Source organism: Syngnathus typhle, linkage group LG4, assembly GCF_033458585.1.
Source record: "Syngnathus typhle isolate RoL2023-S1 ecotype Sweden linkage group LG4, RoL_Styp_1.0, whole genome shotgun sequence".
Taxonomy (NCBI): Eukaryota; Metazoa; Chordata; class Actinopteri; order Syngnathiformes; family Syngnathidae; genus Syngnathus; species Syngnathus typhle.
Window position 1 is genome coordinate 426,536 of NC_083741.1, and position 23,214 is coordinate 449,749.

The window sequence follows — 23,214 nt, forward strand, 5'->3', positions numbered from 1 at the left end:
ATAAACCAAACGTTGGAGGTGGTCATTTCTTCATGCGCAGTGAATAACTCGGCACTCTAAAGCACCCGAGAGCGTTTTTTTCGATGCCAAGTGACGGGAGCGGCACAATTCAGAAAAAGTGCTCAGCTCGCCGAGAAAATGCGATTTAAGCAATAAAATTAAAAATGCTTATAAAACATAAACCAAACGTTGGAGGTGGTCATTTCTTAATGCGCAGTAATAAACTCGGCACTCTAAAGCACCCGAGAGCGTTTTTTTCGATGCCAACCTAACCAGAGTGACGGGAGCGGCACAATTCAGAAAAAGTGCTCAGCTCGCCGAGAAAATGCGATTTAAGCAATAAAATTAAAAATGCTTATAAAACATAAACCAAACGTTGGAGGTGGTCATTTCTTAATGCGCAGTAATAAACTCGGCACTCTAAAGCACCCGAGAGCGTTTTTTTCGATGCCAACCTAACCAGAGTGACGGGAGCGGCACAATTCAGAAAAAGTGCTCAGCTCGCCGAGAAAATGCGATTTAAGCAATAAAATTAAAAATGCTTATTAAACATAAACCAAACGTTGGAGGTGGTCATTTCTTCATGCGCAGTGAATAACTCGGCACTCTAAAGCACCCGATAGCGTTTTTTTCGATGCCAACCTAACCAGAGTGACGGGAGCGGCACAATTCAGAAAAAGTGCTCAGCTCGACGAGAAAATGCGATTTAAGCAATAAAATTAAAAATGCTTATAAAACATAAACCAAACGTTGGAGGTGGTCATTTCTTAATGCGCAGTAATAAACTCGGCACTCTAAAGCACCCGAGAGCGTTTTTTTCGATGCCAACCTAACCAGAGTGACGGGAGCGGCACAATTCAGAAAAAGTGCTCAGCTCGCCGAGAAAATGCGATTTAAGCAATAAAATTAAAAATGCTTATAAAACATAAACCAAACGTTGGAGGTGGTCATTTCTTAATGCGCAGTAATAAACTCGGCACTCTAAAGCACCCGAGAGCGTTTTTTTCGATGCCAACCTAACCAGAGTTACGGGAGCGGCACAATTCAGAAAAAGCGCTCAGCTCGCCGAGAAAATGCGATTTAAGCAATAAAATTAAAAATGCTTATAAAACATAAACCAAACGTTGGAGGTGGTCATTTCTTCATGCGCAGTGAATAACTCGGCACTCTAAAGCACCCGAGAGCGTTTTTTTCGATGCCAACCTAACCAGAGTGACGGGAGCGGCACAATTCAGAAAAAGTGCTCAGCTCGCCGAGAAAATGCGATTTAAGCAATAAAATTAAAAATGCTTATAAAACATAAACCAAACGTTGGTGGTGGTCATTCCTTAATGCGCAGTAATAAACTCGGCACTCTAAAGCACCCGTGAGCGTTTTTTTCGATGCCAACCTAACCAGAGTGACGGGAGCGGCACAATTCAGAAAAAGTGCTCAGCTCGCCGAGAAAATGCGATTTAAGCAATAAAATTAAAAATGCTTATAAAACATAAACCAAACGTTGGAGGTGGTCATTTCTTAATGCGCAGTAATAAACTCGGCACTCTAAAGCACCCGAGAGCGTTTTTTTCGATGCCAACCTAACCAGAGTGACGGGAGCGGCACAATTCAGAAAAAGTGCTCAGCTCGCCGAGAAAATGCGATTTAAGCAATAAAATTAAAAATGCTTATAAAACATAAACCAAACGTTGGAGGTGGTCATTTCTTAATGCGCAGTAATAAACTCGGCACTCTAAAGCACCCGAGAGCGTTTTTTTCGATGCCAACCTAACCAGAGTGACGGGAGCGGCACAATTCAGAAAAAGTGCTCAGCTCGCCGAGAAAATGCGATTTAAGCAATAAAATTAAAAATGCTTATTAAACATAAACCAAACGTTGGAGGTGGTCATTTCTTCATGCGCAGTGAATAACTCGGCACTCTAAAGCACCCGATAGCGTTTTTTTCGATGCCAACCTAACCAGAGTGACGGGAGCGGCACAATTCAGAAAAAGTGCTCAGCTCGCCGAGAAAATGCGATTTAAGCAATAAAATTAAAAATGCTTATTAAACATAAACCAAACGTTGGAGGTGGTCATTTCTTCATGCGCAGTGAATAACTCGGCACTCTAAAGCACCCGAGAGCGTTTTTTTCGATGCCAACCTAACCAGAGTGACGGGAGCGGCACAATTCAGAAAAAGTGCTCAGCTCGCCGAGAAAATGCGATTTAAGCAATAAAATTAAAAATGCTTATTAAACATAAACCAAACGTTGGAGGTGGTCATTTCTTCATGCGCAGTGATAAACTCGGCACTCTAAAGCACCCGAGAGCGTTTTTTTCGATGCCAACCTAACCAGAGTGACGGGAGCGGCACAATTCAGAAAAAGTGCTCAGCTCGCCGAGAAAATGCGATTTAAGCAATAAAATTAAAAATGCTTATAAAACATAAACCAAACGTTGGAGGTGGTCATTTCTTAATGCGCAGTAATAAACTCGGCACTCTAAAGCACCCGAGAGCGTTTTTTTCGATGCCAACCTAACCAGAGTGACGGGAGCGGCACAATTCAGAAAAAGTGCTCAGCTCGCCGAGAAAATGCGATTTAAGCAATAAAATTAAAAATGCTTATTAAACATAAACCAAACGTTGGAGGTGGTCATTTCTTCATGCGCAGTGAATAACTCGGCACTCTAAAGCACCCGAAAGCGTTTTTTTCGATGCCAACCTAACCAGAGTGACGGGAGCGGCACAATTCAGAAAAAGCGCTCAGCTCGCCGAGAAAATGCGATTTAAGCAATAAAATTAAAAATGCTTATAAAACATAAACCAAACGTTGGAGGTGGTCATTTCTTCATGCGCAGTGAATAACTCGGCACTCTAAAGCACCCGCGAGCGTTTTTTTCGATGCCAACTTAACCAGAGTGACGGGAGCGGCACAATTCAGAAAAAGTGCTCAGCTCGCCGAGAAAATGCGATTTAAGCAATAAAATTAAAAATGCTTATTAAACATAAACCAAACGTTGGAGGTGGTCATTTCTTCGTGCGCAGTGAATAACTCGGCACTCTAAAGCACCCGAGAGCGTTTTTTTCAATGCCAACCTAACCAGAGTGACGGGAGCGGCACAATTCAGAAAAAGTGCTCAGCTCGCCGAGAAAATGCGATTTAAGCAATAAAATTAAAAATGCTTATAAAACATAAACCAAACGTTGGAGGTGGTCATTTCTTAATGCGCAGTAATAAACTCGGCACTCTAAAGCACCCGAGAGCGTTTTTTTCGATGCCAACCTAACCAGAGTGACGGGAGCGGCACAATTCAGAAAAAGTGCTCAGCTCGCCGAGAAAATGCGATTTAAGCAATAAAATTAAAAATGCTTATAAAACATAAACCAAACGTTGGAGGTGGTCATTTCTTAATGCGCAGTAATAAACTCGGCACTCTAAAGCACCCGAGAGCGTTTTTTTCGATGCCAATTAACCTAACCAGAGTGACGGGAGCGGCACAATTCAGAAAAAGTGCTCAGCTCGCCGAGAAAATGCGATTTAAGCAATAAAATTAAAAATGCTTATAAAACATAAACCAAACGTTGGAGGTGGTCATTTCTTAATGCGCAGTAATAAACTCGGCACTCTAAAGCACCCGAGAGCGTTTTTTTCGATGCCAACCTAACCAGAGTGACGGGAGCGGCACAATTCAGAAAAAGCGCTCAGCTCGCCGAGAAAATGCGATTTAAGCAATAAAATTAAAAATGCTTATAAAACATAAACCAAACGTTGGAGGTGGTCATTTCTTCGTGCGCAGTGAATAACTCGGCACTCTAAAGCACCCGAGAGCGTTTTTTTCGATGCCAACCTAACCAGAGTGACGGGAGCGGCACAATTCAGAAAAAGTGCTCAGCTCGCCGAGAAAATGCGATTTAAGCAATAAAATTAAAAATGCTTATAAAACATAAACCAAACGTTGGAGGTGGTCATTTCTTAATGCGCAGTAATAAACTCGGCACTCTAAAGCACCCGAGAGCGTTTTTTTCGATGCCAACCTAACCAGAGTGACGGGAGCGGCACAATTCAGAAAAAGTGCTCAGCTCGCCGAGAAAATGCGATTTAGGCAATAAAATTAAAAATGCTTATAAAACATAAACCAAACGTTGGAGGTGGTCATTTCTTAATGCGCAGTAATAAACTCAGCACTCTAAAGCACCCGAGAGCGTTTTTTTCGATGCCAACCTAACCAGAGTGACGGGAGCGGCACAATTCAGAAAAAGTGCTCAGCTCGCCGAGAAAATGCGATTTAAGCAATAAAATTAAAAATGCTTATTAAACATAAACCAAACGTTGGAGGTGGTCATTTCTTCATGCGCAGTGAATAACTCGGCACTCTAAAGCACCCGATAGCGTTTTTTTCGATGCCAACCTAACCAGAGTGACGGGAGCGGCACAATTCAGAAAAAGCGCTCAGCTCGCCGAGAAAATGCGATTTAAGCAATAAAATTAAAAATGCTTATAAAACATAAACCAAACGTTGGAGGTGGTCATTTCTTCATGCGCAGTGAATAACTCGGCACTCTAAAGCACCCGAGAGCGTTTTTTTCGATGCCAACCTAACCAGAGTGACGGGAGCGGCAAAATTCAGAAAAAGTGCTCAGCTCGCCGAGAAAATGCGATTTAAGCAATAAAATTAAAAATGCTTATAAAACATAAACCAAACGTTGGAGGTGGTCATTCCTTAATGCGCAGTAATAAACTCGGCACTCTAAAGCACCCGTGAGCGTTTTTTTCGATGCCAACCTAACCAGAGTGACGGGAGCGGCACAATTCAGAAAAAGTGCTCAGCTCGCCGAGAAAATGCGATTTAAGCAATAAAATTAAAAATGCTTATAAAACATAAACCAAACGTTGGAGGTGGTCATTTCTTCATGCGCAGTGATAAAGTCGGCACTCTAAAGCACCCGAGAGCGTTTTTTTCGATGCCAACCTAACCAGAGTGACGGGAGCGGCACAATTCAGAAAAAGTGCTCAGCTCGCCGAGAAAATGCGATTTAAGCAATAAAATTAAAAATGCTTATTAAACATAAACCAAACGTTGGAGGTGGTCATTTCTTCATGCGCAGTGATAAACTCGGCACTCTAAAGCACCCGAGAGCGTTTTTTTCGATGCCAACCTAACCAGAGTGACGGGAGCGGCACAATTCAGAAAAAGTGCTCAGCTCGCCGAGAAAATGCGATTTAAGCAATAAAATTAAAAATGCTTATAAAACATAAACCAAACGTTGGAGGTGGTCATTTCTTAATGCGCAGTAATAAACTCGGCACTCTAAAGCACCCGAGAGCGTTTTTTTCGATGCCAACCTAACCAGAGTGACGGGAGCGGCACAATTCACAAAAAGTGCTCAGCTCGCCGAGAAAATGCGATTTAAGCAATAAAATTAAAAATGCTTATTAAACATAAACCAAACGTTAGAGGTGGTCATTTCTTCATGCGCAGTGAATAACTCGGCACTCTAAAGCACCCGAGAGCGTTTTTTTCGATGCCAACCTAACCAGAGTGACGGGAGCGGCACAATTCCGAAAAAGCGCTCAGCTCGCCGAGAAAATGCGATTTAAGCAATAAAATTAAAAATGCTTATAAAACATAAACCAAACGTTGGAGGTGGTCATTTCTTAATGCGCAGTAATAAACTCGGCACTCTAAAGCACCCGAGAGCGTTTTTTTCGATGCCAACCTAACCAGAGTGACGGGAGCGGCACAATTCAGAAAAAGCGCTCAGCTCGCCGAGAAAATGCGATTTAAGCAATAAAATTAAAAATGCTTATAAAACATAAACCAAACGTTGGAGGTGGTCATTTCTTCGTGCGCAGTGAATAACTCGGCACTCTAAAGCACCCGAGAGCGTTTTTTTCGATGCCAACCTAACCAGAGTGACGGGAGCGGCACAATTCAGAAAAAGTGCTCAGCTCGCCGAGAAAATGCGATTTAAGCAATAAAATTAAAAATGCTTATAAAACATAAACCAAACGTTGGAGGTGGTCATTTCTTAATGCGCAGTAATAAACTCGGCACTCTAAAGCACCCGAGAGCGTTTTTTTCGATGCCAACCTAACCAGAGTGACGGGAGCGGCACAATTCAGAAAAAGTGCTCAGCTCGCCGAGAAAATGCGATTTAGGCAATAAAATTAAAAATGCTTATAAAACATAAACCAAACGTTGGAGGTGGTCATTTCTTAATGCGCAGTAATAAACTCGGCACTCTAAAGCACCCGAGAGCGTTTTTTTCGATGCCAACCTAACCAGAGTGACGGGAGCGGCACAATTCAGAAAAAGCGCTCAGCTCGCCGAGAAAATGCGATTTAAGCAATAAAATTAAAAATGCTTATAAAACATAAACCAAACGTTGGAGGTGGTCATTTCTTCATGCGCAGTGAATAACTCGGCACTCTAAAGCACCCGAGAGCGTTTTTTTCGATGCCAAGTGACGGGAGCGGCACAATTCAGAAAAAGTGCTCAGCTCGCCGAGAAAATGCGATTTAAGCAATAAAATTAAAAATGCTTATAAAACATAAACCAAACGTTGGAGGTGGTCATTTCTTAATGCGCAGTAATAAACTCGGCACTCTAAAGCACCCGAGAGCGTTTTTTTCAATGCCAACCTAACCAGAGTGACGGGAGCGGCACAATTCAGAAAAAGTGCTCAGCTCGCCGAGAAAATGCGATTTAAGCAATAAAATTAAAAATGCTTATTAAACATAAACCAAACGTTGGAGGTGGTCATTTCTTCATGCGCAGTGAATAACTCGGCACTCTAAAGCACCCGATAGCGTTTTTTTCGATGCCAACCTAACCAGAGTGACGGGAGCGGCACAATTCAGAAAAAGTGCTCAGCTCGCCGAGAAAATGCGATTTAAGCAATAAAATTAAAAATGCTTATAAAACATAAACCAAACGTTGGAGGTGGTCATTTCTTAATGCGCAGTAATAAACTCGGCACTCTAAAGCACCCGAGAGCGTTTTTTTCGATGCCAACCTAACCAGAGTGACGGGAGCGGCACAATTCAGAAAAAGTGCTCAGCTCGCCGAGAAAATGCGATTTAAGCAATAAAATTAAAAATGCTTATAAAACATAAACCAAACGTTGGAGGTGGTCATTTCTTCATGCGCAGTGAATAACTCGGCACTCTAAAGCACCCGAGAGCGTTTTTTTCGATGCCAACTTAACCAGAGTGACGGGAGCGGCACAATTCAGAAAAAGTGCTCAGCTCGCCGAGAAAATGCGATTTAAGCAATAAAATTAAAAATGCTTATTAAACATAAACCAAACGTTGGAGGTGGTCATTTCTTCATGCGCAGTGAATAACTCGGCACTCTAAAGCACCCGATAGCGTTTTTTTCAATGCCAACCTAACCAGAGTGACGGGAGCGGCACAATTCAGAAAAAGTGCTCAGCTCGCCGAGAAAATGCGATTTAAGCAATAAAATTAAAAATGCTTATAAAACATAAACCAAACGTTGGAGGTGGTCATTTCTTCATGCGCAGTGAATAACTCGGCACTCTAAAGCACCCGATAGCGTTTTTTTCGATGCCAACCTAACCAGAGTGACGGGAGCGGCACAATTCAGAAAAAGTGCTCAGCTCGCCGAGAAAATGCGATTTAAGCAATAAAATTAAAAATGCTTATAAAACATAAACCAAACGTTGGAGGTGGTCATTTCTTAATGCGCAGTAATAAACTCGGCACTCTAAAGCACCCGAGAGCGTTTTTTTCGATGCCAACCTAACCAGAGTGACGGGAGCGGCACAATTCAGAAAAAGTGCTCAGCTCGCCGAGAAAATGCGATTTAAGCAATAAAATTAAAAATGCTTATAAAACATAAACCAAACGTTGGAGGTGGTCATTTCTTCATGCGCAGTGAATAACTCGGCACTCTAAAGCACCCGAGAGCGTTTTTTTCGATGCCAACTTAACCAGAGTGACGGGAGCGGCACAATTCAGAAAAAGTGCTCAGCTCGCCGAGAAAATGCGATTTAAGCAATAAAATTAAAAATGCTTATTAAACATAAACCAAACGTTGGAGGTGGTCATTTCTTCATGCGCAGTGAATAACTCGGCACTCTAAAGCACCCGATAGCGTTTTTTTCAATGCCAACCTAACCAGAGTGACGGGAGCGGCACAATTCAGAAAAAGTGCTCAGCTCGCCGAGAAAATGCGATTTAAGCAATAAAATTAAAAATGCTTATAAAACATAAACCAAACGTTGGAGGTGGTCATTTCTTAATGCGCAGTAATAAACTCGGCACTCTAAAGCACCCGAGAGCGTTTTTTTCGATGCCAACCTAACCAGAGTGACGGGAGCGGCACAATTCAGAAAAAGTGCTCAGCTCGCCGAGAAAATGCGATTTAAGCAATAAAATTAAAAATGCTTATAAAACATAAACCAAACGTTGGAGGTGGTCATTTCTTAATGCGCAGTAATAAACTCGGCACTCTAAAGCACCCGAGAGCGTTTTTTTCGATGCCAACCTAACCAGAGTGACGGGAGCGGCACAATTCAGAAAAAGCGCTCAGCTCGCCGAGAAAATGCGATTTAAGCAATAAAATTAAAAATGCTTATAAAACATAAACCAAACGTTGGAGGTGGTCATTTCTTCGTGCGCAGTGAATAACTCGGCACTCTAAAGCACCCGAGAGCGTTTTTTTCGATGCCAACCTAACCAGAGTGACGGGAGCGGCACAATTCAGAAAAAGTGCTCAGCTCGCCGAGAAAATGCGATTTAAGCAATAAAATTAAAAATGCTTATAAAACATAAACCAAACGTTGGAGGTGGTCATTTCTTAATGCGCAGTAATAAACTCGGCACTCTAAAGCACCCGAGAGCGTTTTTTTCGATGCCAACCTAACCAGAGTGACGGGAGCGGCACAATTCAGAAAAAGTGCTCAGCTCGCCGAGAAAATGCGATTTAGGCAATAAAATTAAAAATGCTTATAAAACATAAACCAAACGTTGGAGGTGGTCATTTCTTAATGCGCAGTAATAAACTCAGCACACTAAAGCACCCGAGAGCGTTTTTTTCGATGCCAACCTAACCAGAGTGACGGGAGCGGCACAATTCAGAAAAAGCGCTCAGCTCGCCGAGAAAATGCGATTTAAGCAATAAAATTAAAAATGCTTATAAAACATAAACCAAACGTTGGAGGTGGTCATTTCTTCATGCGCAGTGAATAACTCGGCACTCTAAAGCACCCGAGAGCGTTTTTTTCGATGCCAAGTGACGGGAGCGGCACAATTCAGAAAAAGTGCTCAGCTCGCCGAGAAAATGCGATTTAAGCAATAAAATTAAAAATGCTTATAAAACATAAACCAAACGTTGGAGGTGGTCATTTCTTAATGCGCAGTAATAAACTCGGCACTCTAAAGCACCCGAGAGCGTTTTTTTCGATGCCAACCTAACCAGAGTGACGGGAGCGGCACAATTCAGAAAAAGTGCTCAGCTCGCCGAGAAAATGCGATTTAAGCAATAAAATTAAAAATGCTTATAAAACATAAACCAAACGTTGGAGGTGGTCATTTCTTAATGCGCAGTAATAAACTCGGCACTCTAAAGCACCCGAGAGCGTTTTTTTCGATGCCAACCTAACCAGAGTGACGGGAGCGGCACAATTCAGAAAAAGTGCTCAGCTCGCCGAGAAAATGCGATTTAAGCAATAAAATTAAAAATGCTTATTAAACATAAACCAAACGTTGGAGGTGGTCATTTCTTCATGCGCAGTGAATAACTCGGCACTCTAAAGCACCCGATAGCGTTTTTTTCGATGCCAACCTAACCAGAGTGACGGGAGCGGCACAATTCAGAAAAAGTGCTCAGCTCGACGAGAAAATGCGATTTAAGCAATAAAATTAAAAATGCTTATAAAACATAAACCAAACGTTGGAGGTGGTCATTTCTTAATGCGCAGTAATAAACTCGGCACTCTAAAGCACCCGAGAGCGTTTTTTTCGATGCCAACCTAACCAGAGTGACGGGAGCGGCACAATTCAGAAAAAGTGCTCAGCTCGCCGAGAAAATGCGATTTAAGCAATAAAATTAAAAATGCTTATAAAACATAAACCAAACGTTGGAGGTGGTCATTTCTTAATGCGCAGTAATAAACTCGGCACTCTAAAGCACCCGAGAAAGTTTTTTTCGATGCCAACCTAACCAGAGTTACGGGAGCGGCACAATTCAGAAAAAGCGCTCAGCTCGCCGAGAAAATGCGATTTAAGCAATAAAATTAAAAATGCTTATAAAACATAAACCAAACGTTGGAGGTGGTCATTTCTTCATGCGCAGTGAATAACTCGGCACTCTAAAGCACCCGAGAGCGTTTTTTTCGATGCCAACCTAACCAGAGTGACGGGAGCGGCACAATTCAGAAAAAGTGCTCAGCTCGCCGAGAAAATGCGATTTAAGCAATAAAATTAAAAATGCTTATAAAACATAAACCAAACGTTGGAGGTGGTCATTCCTTAATGCGCAGTAATAAACTCGGCACTCTAAAGCACCCGTGAGCGTTTTTTTCGATGCCAACCTAACCAGAGTGACGGGAGCGGCACAATTCAGAAAAAGTGCTCAGCTCGCCGAGAAAATGCGATTTAAGCAATAAAATTAAAAATGCTTATAAAACATAAACCAAACGTTGGAGGTGGTCATTTCTTAATGCGCAGTAATAAACTCGGCACTCTAAAGCACCCGAGAGCGTTTTTTTCGATGCCAACCTAACCAGAGTGACGGGAGCGGCACAATTCAGAAAAAGTGCTCAGCTCGCCGAGAAAATGCGATTTAAGCAATAAAATTAAAAATGCTTATAAAACATAAACCAAACGTTGGAGGTGGTCATTTCTTAATGCGCAGTAATAAACTCGGCACTCTAAAGCACCCGAGAGCGTTTTTTTCGATGCCAACCTAACCAGAGTGACGGGAGCGGCACAATTCAGAAAAAGTGCTCAGCTCGCCGAGAAAATGCGATTTAAGCAATAAAATTAAAAATGCTTATAAAACATAAACCAAACGTTGGAGGTGGTCATTTCTTCGTGCGCAGTGAATAACTCGGCACTCTAAAGCACCCGAGAGCGTTTTTTTCGATGCCAACCTAACCAGAGTGACGGGAGCGGCACAATTCAGAAAAAGTGCTCAGCTCGCCGAGAAAATGCGATTTAGGCAATAAAATTAAAAATGCTTATAAAACATAAACCAAACGTTGGAGGTGGTCATTTCTTAATGCGCAGTAATAAACTCGGCACTCTAAAGCACCCGAGAGCGTTTTTTTCGATGCCAACCTAACCAGAGTGACGGGAGCGGCACAATTCAGAAAAAGTGCTCAGCTCGCCGAGAAAATGCGATTTAGGCAATAAAATTAAAAATGCTTATAAAACATAAACCAAACGTTGGAGGTGGTCATTTCTTAATGCGCAGTAATAAACTCAGCACTCTAAAGCACCCGAGAGCGTTTTTTTCGATGCCAACCTAACCAGAGTGACGGGAGCCGCACAATTCAGAAAAAGCGCTCAGCTCGCCGAGAAAATGCGATTTAAGCAATAAAATTAAAAATGCTTATAAAACATAAACCAAACGTTGGAGGTGGTCATTTCTTCATGCGCAGTGAATAACTCGGCACTCTAAAGCACCCGAGAGCGTTTTTTTCGATGCCAAGTGACGGGAGCGGCACAATTCAGAAAAAGTGCTCAGCTCGCCGAGAAAATGCGATTTAAGCAATAAAATTAAAAATGCTTATAAAACATAAACCAAACGTTGGAGGTGGTCATTTCTTAATGCGCAGTAATAAACTCGGCACTCTAAAGCACCCGAGAGCGTTTTTTTCGATGCCAACCTAACCAGAGTGACGGGAGCGGCACAATTCAGAAAAAGTGCTCAGCTCGCCGAGAAAATGCGATTTAAGCAATAAAATTAAAAATGCTTATAAAACATAAACCAAACGTTGGAGGTGGTCATTTCTTAATGCGCAGTAATAAACTCGGCACTCTAAAGCACCCGAGAGCGTTTTTTTCGATGCCAACCTAACCAGAGTGACGGGAGCGGCACAATTCAGAAAAAGTGCTCAGCTCGCCGAGAAAATGCGATTTAAGCAATAAAATTAAAAATGCTTATTAAACATAAACCAAACGTTGGAGGTGGTCATTTCTTCATGCGCAGTGAATAACTCGGCACTCTAAAGCACCCGATAGCGTTTTTTTCGATGCCAACCTAACCAGAGTGACGGGAGCGGCACAATTCAGAAAAAGTGCTCAGCTCGACGAGAAAATGCGATTTAAGCAATAAAATTAAAAATGCTTATAAAACATAAACCAAACGTTGGAGGTGGTCATTTCTTAATGCGCAGTAATAAACTCGGCACTCTAAAGCACCCGAGAGCGTTTTTTTCGATGCCAACCTAACCAGAGTGACGGGAGCGGCACAATTCAGAAAAAGTGCTCAGCTCGCCGAGAAAATGCGATTTAAGCAATAAAATTAAAAATGCTTATAAAACATAAACCAAACGTTGGAGGTGGTCATTTCTTAATGCGCAGTAATAAACTCGGCACTCTAAAGCACCCGAGAGCGTTTTTTTCGATGCCAACCTAACCAGAGTTACGGGAGCGGCACAATTCAGAAAAAGCGCTCAGCTCGCCGAGAAAATGCGATTTAAGCAATAAAATTAAAAATGCTTATAAAACATAAACCAAACGTTGGAGGTGGTCATTTCTTCATGCGCAGTGAATAACTCGGCACTCTAAAGCACCCGAGAGCGTTTTTTTCGATGCCAACCTAACCAGAGTGACGGGAGCGGCACAATTCAGAAAAAGTGCTCAGCTCGCCGAGAAAATGCGATTTAAGCAATAAAATTAAAAATGCTTATAAAACATAAACCAAACGTTGGTGGTGGTCATTCCTTAATGCGCAGTAATAAACTCGGCACTCTAAAGCACCCGTGAGCGTTTTTTTCGATGCCAACCTAACCAGAGTGACGGGAGCGGCACAATTCAGAAAAAGTGCTCAGCTCGCCGAGAAAATGCGATTTAAGCAATAAAATTAAAAATGCTTATAAAACATAAACCAAACGTTGGAGGTGGTCATTTCTTAATGCGCAGTAATAAACTCGGCACTCTAAAGCACCCGAGAGCGTTTTTTTCGATGCCAACCTAACCAGAGTGACGGGAGCGGCACAATTCAGAAAAAGTGCTCAGCTCGCCGAGAAAATGCGATTTAAGCAATAAAATTAAAAATGCTTATAAAACATAAACCAAACGTTGGAGGTGGTCATTTCTTAATGCGCAGTAATAAACTCGGCACTCTAAAGCACCCGAGAGCGTTTTTTTCGATGCCAACCTAACCAGAGTGACGGGAGCGGCACAATTCAGAAAAAGTGCTCAGCTCGCCGAGAAAATGCGATTTAAGCAATAAAATTAAAAATGCTTATTAAACATAAACCAAACGTTGGAGGTGGTCATTTCTTCATGCGCAGTGAATAACTCGGCACTCTAAAGCACCCGATAGCGTTTTTTTCGATGCCAACCTAACCAGAGTGACGGGAGCGGCACAATTCAGAAAAAGTGCTCAGCTCGCCGAGAATCTGCGATTTAAGCAATAAAATTAAAAATGCTTATTAAACATAAACCAAACGTTGGAGGTGGTCATTTCTTCATGCGCAGTGAATAACTCGGCACTCTAAAGCACCCGAGAGCGTTTTTTTCGATGCCAACCTAACCAGAGTGACGGGAGCGGCACAATTCAGAAAAAGTGCTCAGCTCGCCGAGAAAATGCGATTTAAGCAATAAAATTAAAAATGCTTATTAAACATAAACCAAACGTTGGAGGTGGTCATTTCTTCATGCGCAGTGATAAACTCGGCACTCTAAAGCACCCGAGAGCGTTTTTTTCGATGCCAACCTAACCAGAGTGACGGGAGCGGCACAATTCAGAAAAAGTGCTCAGCTCGCCGAGAAAATGCGATTTAAGCAATAAAATTAAAAATGCTTATAAAACATAAACCAAACGTTGGAGGTGGTCATTTCTTAATGCGCAGTAATAAACTCGGCACTCTAAAGCACCCGAGAGCGTTTTTTTCGATGCCAACCTAACCAGAGTGACGGGAGCGGCACAATTCAGAAAAAGTGCTCAGCTCGCCGAGAAAATGCGATTTAAGCAATAAAATTAAAAATGCTTATTAAACATAAACCAAACGTTGTAGGTGGTCATTTCTTCATGCGCAGTGAATAACTCGGCACTCTAAAGCACCCGAAAGCGTTTTTTTCGATGCCAACCTAACCAGAGTGACGGGAGCGGCACAATTCAGAAAAAGCGCTCAGCTCGCCGAGAAAATGCGATTTAAGCAATAAAATTAAAAATGCTTATAAAACATAAACCAAACGTTGGAGGTGGTCATTTCTTCATGCGCAGTGAATAACTCGGCACTCTAAAGCACCCGAGAGCGTTTTTTTCGATGCCAAGTGACGGGAGCGGCACAATTCAGAAAAAGTGCTCAGCTCGCCGAGAAAATGCGATTTAAGCAATAAAATTAAAAATGCTTATAAAACATAAACCAAACGTTGGAGGTGGTCATTTCTTAATGCGCAGTAATAAACTCGGCACTCTAAAGCACCCGAGAGCGTTTTTTTCGATGCCAACCTAACCAGAGTGACGGGAGCGGCACAATTCAGAAAAAGTGCTCAGCTCGCCGAGAAAATGCGATTTAAGCAATAAAATTAAAAATGCTTATAAAACATAAACCAAACGTTGGAGGTGGTCATTTCTTAATGCGCAGTAATAAACTCGGCACTCTAAAGCACCCGAGAGCGTTTTTTTCGATGCCAACCTAACCAGAGTGACGGGAGCGGCACAATTCAGAAAAAGTGCTCAGCTCGCCGAGAAAATGCGATTTAAGCAATAAAATTAAAAATGCTTATTAAACATAAACCAAACGTTGGAGGTGGTCATTTCTTCATGCGCAGTGAATAACTCGGCACTCTAAAGCACCCGATAGCGTTTTTTTCGATGCCAACCTAACCAGAGTGACGGGAGCGGCACAATTCAGAAAAAGTGCTCAGCTCGACGAGAAAATGCGATTTAAGCAATAAAATTAAAAATGCTTATAAAACATAAACCAAACGTTGGAGGTGGTCATTTCTTAATGCGCAGTAATAAACTCGGCACTCTAAAGCACCCGAGAGCGTTTTTTTCGATGCCAACCTAACCAGAGTGACGGGAGCGGCACAATTCAGAAAAAGTGCTCAGCTCGCCGAGAAAATGCGATTTAAGCAATAAAATTAAAAATGCTTATAAAACATAAACCAAACGTTGGAGGTGGTCATTTCTTAATGCGCAGTAATAAACTCGGCACTCTAAAGCACCCGAGAAAGTTTTTTTCGATGCCAACCTAACCAGAGTGACGGGAGCGGCACAATTCAGAAAAAGCGCTCAGCTCGCCGAGAAAATGCGATTTAAGCAATAAAATTAAAAATGCTTATAAAACATAAACCAAACGTTGGAGGTGGTCATTTCTTAATGCGCAGTGAATAACTCGGCACTCTAAAGCACCCGAGAGCGTTTTTTTCGATGCCAACCTAACCAGAGTGACGGGAGCGGCACAATTCAGAAAAAGTGCTCAGCTCGCCGAGAAAATGCGATTTAAGCAATAAAATTAAAAATGCTTATTAAACATAAACCAAACGTTGGAGGTGGTCATTTCTTCATGCGCAGTGAATAACTCGGCACTCTAAAGCACCCGATAGCGTTTTTTTCGATGCCAACCTAACCAGAGTGACGGGAGCGGCACAATTCAGAAAAAGTGCTCAGCTCGACGAGAAAATGCGATTTAAGCAATAAAATTAAAAATGCTTATAAAACATAAACCAAACGTTGGAGGTGGTCATTTCTTAATGCGCAGTAATAAACTCGGCACTCTAAAGCACCCGAGAGCGTTTTTTTCGATGCCAACCTAACCAGAGTGACGGGAGCGGCACAATTCAGAAAAAGTGCTCAGCTCGCCGAGAAAATGCGATTTAAGCAATAAAATTAAAAATGCTTATAAAACATAAACCAAACGTTGGAGGTGGTCATTTCTTAATGCGCAGTAATAAACTCGGCACTCTAAAGCACCCGAGAGCGTTTTTTTCGATGCCAACCTAACCAGAGTTACGGGAGCGGCACAATTCAGAAAAAGCGCTCAGCTCGCCGAGAAAATGCGATTTAAGCAATAAAATTAAAAATGCTTATAAAACATAAACCAAACGTTGGAGGTGGTCATTTCTTCATGCGCAGTGAATAACTCGGCACTCTAAAGCACCCGAGAGCGTTTTTTTCGATGCCAACCTAACCAGAGTGACGGGAGCGGCACAATTCAGAAAAAGCGCTCAGCTCGCCGAGAAAATGCGATTTAAGCAATAAAATTAAAAATGCTTATAAAACATAAACCAAACGTTGGAGGTGGTCATTCCTTAATGCGCAGTAATAAACTCGGCACTCTAAAGCACCCGTGAGCGTTTTTTTCGATGCCAACCTAACCAGAGTGACGGGAGCGGCACAATTCAGAAAAAGTGCTCAGCTCGCCGAGAAAATGCGATTTAAGCAATAAAATTAAAAATGCTTATAAAACATAAACCAAACGTTGGAGGTGGTCATTTCTTAATGCGCAGTAATAAACTCGGCACTCTAAAGCACCCGAGAGCGTTTTTTTCGATGCCAACCTAACCAGAGTGACGGGAGCGGCACAATTCAGAAAAAGTGCTCAGCTCGCCGAGAAAATGCGATTTAAGCAATAAAATTAAAAATGCTTATAAAACATAAACCAAACGTTGGAGGTGGTCATTTCTTAATGCGCAGAAATAAACTCGGCACTCTAAAGCACCCGAGAGCGTTTTTTTCGATGCCAACCTAACCAGAGTGACGGGAGCGGCACAATTCAGAAAAAGCGCTCAGCTCGCCGAGAAAATGCGATTTAAGCAATAAAATTAAAAATGCTTATAAAACATAAACCAAACGTTGGAGGTGGTCATTTCTTAATGCGCAGTAATAAACTCGGCACTCTAAAGCACCCGAGAGCGTTTTTTTCGATGCCAACCTAACCAGAGTGACGGGAGCGGCACAATTCAGAAAAAGTGCTCAGCTCGCTGAGAAAATGCGATTCAAGCAATAAAATTAAAAATGCTTATTAAACATAAACCAAACGTTGGAGGTGGTCATTTCTTCATGCGCAGTGAATAACTCGGCACTCTAAAGCACCCGAGAGCGTTTTTTTCGATGCCAACCTAACCAGAGTGACGGGAGCGGCACAATTCAGAAAAAGTGCTCGGCTCGCCGAGAAAATGCGATTTAAGCAATAAAATTAAAAATGCTTATAAAACATAAACCAAACGTTGGAGGTGGTCATTTCTTAATGCGCAGTAATAAACTCGGCACTCTAAAGCACCCGAGAGCGTTTTTTTCGATGCCAACCTAACCAGAGTGACGGGAGCGGCACAATTCAGAAAAAGTGCTCAGCTCGCCGAGAAAATGCGATTTAAGCAATAAAATTAAAAATGCTTATAAAACATAAACCAAACGTTGGAGGTGGTCATTTCTTAATGCGCAGTAATAAACTCGGCACTCTAAAGCACCCGAGAGCGTTTTTTTCGATGCCAACCTAACCAGAGTGACGGGAGCGGCACAATTCAGAAAAAGTGCTCAGCTCGCCGAGAAAATGCGATTTAAGCAATAAAATTAAAAATGCTTATAAAACATAAACCAAACGTTGGAGGTGGTCATTTCTTAATGCGCAGTAATAAACTCGGCACTCTAAAGCACCCGAGAGCGTTTTTTTCGATGCCAACCTAACCAGAGTTACGGGAGCGGCACAATTCAGAAAAAGCGCTCAGCTCGCCGAGAAAATGCGATTTAAGCAATAAAATTAAAAATGCTTATAAAACATAAACCAAACGTTGGAGGTGGTCATTTCTTCATGCGCAGTGAATAACTCGGCACTCTAAAGCACCCGAGAGCGTTTTTTTCGATGCCAACCTAACCAGAGTGACGGGAGCGGCACAATTCAGAAAAAGTGCTCAGCTCGCCGAGAAAATGCGATTTAAGCAATAAAATTAAAAATGCTTATAAAACATAAACCAAACGTTGGAGGTGGTCATTTCTTAATGCGCAGTAATAAACTCGGCACTCTAAAGCACCCGTGAGCGTTTTTTTCGATGCCAACCTAACCAGAGTGACGGGAGCGGCACAATTCAGAAAAAGTGCTCAGCTCGCCGAGAAAATGCGATTTAAGCAATAAAATTAAAAATGCTTATAAAACATAAACCAAACGTTGGAGGTGGTCATTTCTTCATGCGCAGTGATAAAGTCGGCACTCTAAAGCACCCGAGAGCGTTTTTTTCGATGCCAACCTAACCAGAGTGACGGGAGCGGCACAATTCAGAAAAAGTGCTCAGCTCGCCGAGAAAATGCGATTTAAGCAATAAAATTAAAAATGCTTATTAAACATAAACCAAACGTTGGAGGTGGTCATTTCTTCATGCGCAGTGAATAACTCGGCACTCTAAAGCACCCGATAGCGTTTTTTTCGATGCCAACCTAACCAGAGTGACGGGAGCGGCACAATTCAGAAAAAGTGCTCAGCTCGCCGAGAAAATGCGATTTAAGCAATAAAATTAAAAATGCTTATAAAACATAAACCAAACGTTGGAGGTGGTCATTTCTTAATGCGCAGTAATAAACTCGGCACTCTAAAGCACCCGAGAGCGTTTTTTTCGATGCCAACCTAACCAGAGTGACGGGAGCGGCACAATTCAGAAAAAGTGCTCAGCTCGCCGAGAAAATGCAATTTAAGCAATAAAATTAAAAATGCTTATAAAACATAAACCAAACGTTGGAGGTGGTCATTTCTTAATGCGCAGTAATAAACTCGGCACTCTAAAGCACCCGAGAGCGTTTTTTTCGATGCCAACCTAACCAGAGTGACGGGAGCGGCACAATTCAGAAAAAGCGCTCAGCTCGCCGAGAAAATGCGATTTAAGCAATAAAATTAAAAATGCTTATAAAACATAAACCAAACGTTGGAGGTGGTCATTTCTTCATGCGCAGTGATAAACTCGGCACTCTAAAGCACCCGAGAGCGTTTTTTTCGATGCCAACCTAACCAGAGTGACGGGAGCGGCACAATTCAGAAAAAGTGCTCAGCTCGCCGAGAAAATGCGATTTAAGCAATAAAATTAAAAATGCTTATAAAACATAAACCAAACGTTGGAGGTGGTCATTTCTTCATGCGCAGTGATAAACTCGGCACTCTAAAGCACCCGAGAGCGTTTTTTTCGATGCCAACCTAACCAGAGTGACGGGAGCGGCACAATTCAGAAAAAGTGCTCAGCTCGCCGAGAAAATGCGATTCAAGCAATAAAATTAAAAATGCTTATTAAACATAAACCAAACGTTGGAGGTGGTCATTTCTTCATGCGCAGTGAATAACTCGGCACTCTAAAGCACCCGAGAGCGTTTTTTTCGATGCCAACCTAACCAGAGTGACGGGAGCGGCACAATTCAGAAAAAGTGCTCAGCTCGCCGAGAAAATGCGATTTAAGCAATAAAATTAAAAATGCTTATAAAACATAAACCAAACGTTGGAGGTGGTCATTTCTTAATGCGCAGTAATAAACTCGGCACTCTAAAGCACCCGAGAGCGTTTTTTTCGATGCCAACCTAACCAGAGTGACGGGAGCGGCACAATTCAGAAAAAGTGCTCAGCTCGCCGAGAAAATGCGATTTAAGCAATAAAATTAAAAATGCTTATTAAACATAAACCAAACATTGGAGGTGGTCATTTCTTCATGCGCAGTGAATAACTCGGCACTCTAAAGCACCCGAGAGCGTTTTTTTCGATGCCAACCTAACCAGAGTGACGGGAGCGGCACAATTCAGAAAAAGCGCTCAGCTCGCCGAGAAAATGCGATTTAAGCAATAAAATTAAAAATGCTTATAAAACATAAACCAAACGTTGGAGGTGGTCATTTCTTCATGCGCAGTGATAAACTCGGCACTCTAAAGCACCCGAGAGCGTTTTTTTCGATGCCAACCTAACCAGAGTGACGGGAGCGGCACAATTCAGAAAAAGTGCTCAGCTCGCCGAGAAAATGCGATTTAAGCAATAAAATTAAAAATGCTTATAAAACATAAACCAAACGTTGGAGGTGGTCATTTCTTCATGCGCAGTGATTAACTCGGCACTCTAAAGCACCCGAGAGCGTTTTTTTCGATGCCAATCTAACCAGAGTGACGGGAGCGGCACAATTCAGAAAAAGTGCTCAGCTCGCCGAGAAAATGCGATTTAAGCAATAAAATTAAAAATGCTTATAAAACATAAACCAAACGTTGGAGGTGGTCATTTCTTAATGCGCAGTAATAAACTCGGCACTCTAAAGCACCCGAGAGCGTTTTTTTCGATGCCAACCTAACCAGAGTGACGGGAAGCGGCACAATTCAGAAAAAGTGCTCAGTTCGCCGAGAAAATGCGATTTAAGCAATAAAATTAAAAATGCTTATAAAACATAAACCAAACGTTGGAGGTGGTCATTTCTTAATGCGCAGTAATAAACTCGGCACTCTAGAGCACCCGAGAGCGTTTTTTTCGATGCCAACCTAACCAGAGTGACGGGAGCGGCACAATTCAGAAAAAGTGCTCAGCTCGCCGAGAAAATGCGATTTAAGCAATAAAATTAAAAATGCTTATAAAACATAAACCAAACGTTGGAAGTGGTCATTTCTTCATGCGCAGTGATAAACTCGGCACTCTAAAGCACCCGAGAGCGTTTTTTTCGATGCCAACCTAACCAGAGTTACGGGAGCGGCACAATTCAGAAAAAGCGCTCAGCTCGCCGAGAAAATGCGATTTAAGCAATAAAATTAAAAATGCTTATAAAAGATAAACCAAACGTTGGAGGTGGTCATTTCTTCATGCGCAGTGATAAACTCGGCACTCTAAAGCACCCGAGAGCGTTTTTTTCGATGCCAACCTAACCAGAGTGACGGGAGCGGCACAATTCAGAAAAAGCGCTCAGCTCGCCGAGAAAATGCGATTTAAGCAATAAAATTAAAAATGCTTATAAAACATAAACCAAACGTTGGAGGTGGTCATTTCTTCATGCGCAGTGATAAACTCGGCACTCTAAAGCACCCGAGAGCGTTTTTTTCGATGCCAACCTAACCAGAGTGACGGGAGCGGCACAATTCAGAAAAAGTGCTCAGCTCGCCGAGAAAATGCGATTTAAGCAATAAAATTAAAAATGCTTATAAAACATAAACCAAACGTTGGAGGTGGTCATTTCTCCATGCGCAGTGAATAACTCGGCACTCTAAAGCACCCGAGAGCGTTTTTTTCGATGCCAACCTAACCAGAGTGACGGGAGCGGCACAATTCAGAAAAAGTGCTCAGCTCGCCGAGAAAATGCGATTTAAGCAATAAAATTAAAAATGCTTATAAAACATAAACCAAACGTTGGAGGTGGTCATTTCTTAATGCGCAGTAATAAACTCGGCACTCTAAAGCACCCGTGAGCGTTTTTTTCGATGCCAACCTAACCAGAGTGACGGGAGCGGCACAATTCAGAAAAAGTGCTCAGCTCGCCGAGAAAATGCGATTTAAGCAATAAAATTAAAAATGCTTATAAAACATAAACCAAACGTTGGAGGTGGTCATTTCTTAATGCGCAGTAATAAACTCGGCACTCTAAAGCACCCGAGAGCGTTTTTTTCGATGCCAACCTAACCAGAGTGACGGGAGCGGCACAATTCAGAAAAAGTGCTCAGCTCGCCGAGAAAATGCGATTTAAGCAATAAAATTAAAAATGCTTATAAAACATAAACCAAACGTTGGAGGTGGTCATTTCTTAATGCGCAGTAATAAACTCGGCACTCTAAAGCACCCGAGAGCGTTTTTTTCGATGCCAACCTAACCAGAGTTACGGGAGCGGCGCAATTCAGAAAAAGCGCTCAGCTCGCCGAGAAAATGCGATTTAAGCAATAAAATTAAAAATGCTTATAAAACATAAACCAAACGTTGGAGGTGGTCATTTCTTCATGCGCAGTGATAAAGTCGGCACTCTAAAGCACCCGAGAGCGTTTTTTTCGATGCCAACCTAACCAGAGTGACGGGAGCGGCACAATTCAGAAAAAGTGCTCAGCTCGCCGAGAAAATGCGATTTAAGCAATAAAATTAAAAATGCTTATTAAACATAAACCAAACGTTGGAGGTGTTCATTTCTTCATGCGCAGTGATAAACTCGGCACTCTAAAGCACCCGAGAGCGTTTTTTTCGATGCCAACCTAACCAGAGTGACGGGAGCGGCACAATTCAGAAAAAGTGCTCAGCTCGCCGAGAAAATGCGATTTAAGCAATAAAATTAAAAATGCTTATAAAACATAAACCAAACGTTGGAGGTGGTCATTTCTTAATGCGCAGTAATAAACTCGGCACTCTAAAGCACCCGAGAGCGTTTTTTTCGATGCCAACCTAACCAGAGTGACGGGAGCGGCACAATTCAGAAAAAGTGCTCAGCTCGCCGAGAAAATGCGATTTAAGCAATAAAATTAAAAATGCTTATTAAACATAAACCAAACGTTGGAGGTGGTCATTTCTTCATGCGCAGTGAATAACTCGGCACTCTAAAGCACCCGAGAGCGTTTTTTTCGATGCCAACCTAACCAGAGTGACGGGAGCGGCACAATTCAGAAAAAGCGCTCAGCTCGCCGAGAAAATGCGATTTAAGCAATAAAATTAAAAATGCTTATAAAACATAAACCAAACGTTGGAGGTGGTCATTTCTTAATGCGCAGTAATAAACTCGGCACTCTAAAGCACCCGAGAGCGTTTTTTTCGATGCCAACCTAACCAGAGTGACGGGAGCGGCACAATTCAGAAAAAGTGCTCAGCTCGCCGAGAAAATGCGATTTAAGCAATAAAATTAAAAATGCTTATTAAACATAAACCAAACGTTGGAGGTGGTCATTTCTTCATGCGCAGTGAATAACTCGGCACTCTAAAGCACCCGAGAGCGTTTTTTTCGATGCCAACCTAACCAGAGTGACGGGAGCGGCACAATTCAGAAAAAGCGCTCAGCTCGCCGAGAAAATGCGATTTAAGCAATAAAATTAAAAATGCTTATAAAACATAAACCAAACGTTGGAGGTGGTCATTTCTTAATGCGCAGTAATAAACTCGGCACTCTAAAGCACCCGAGA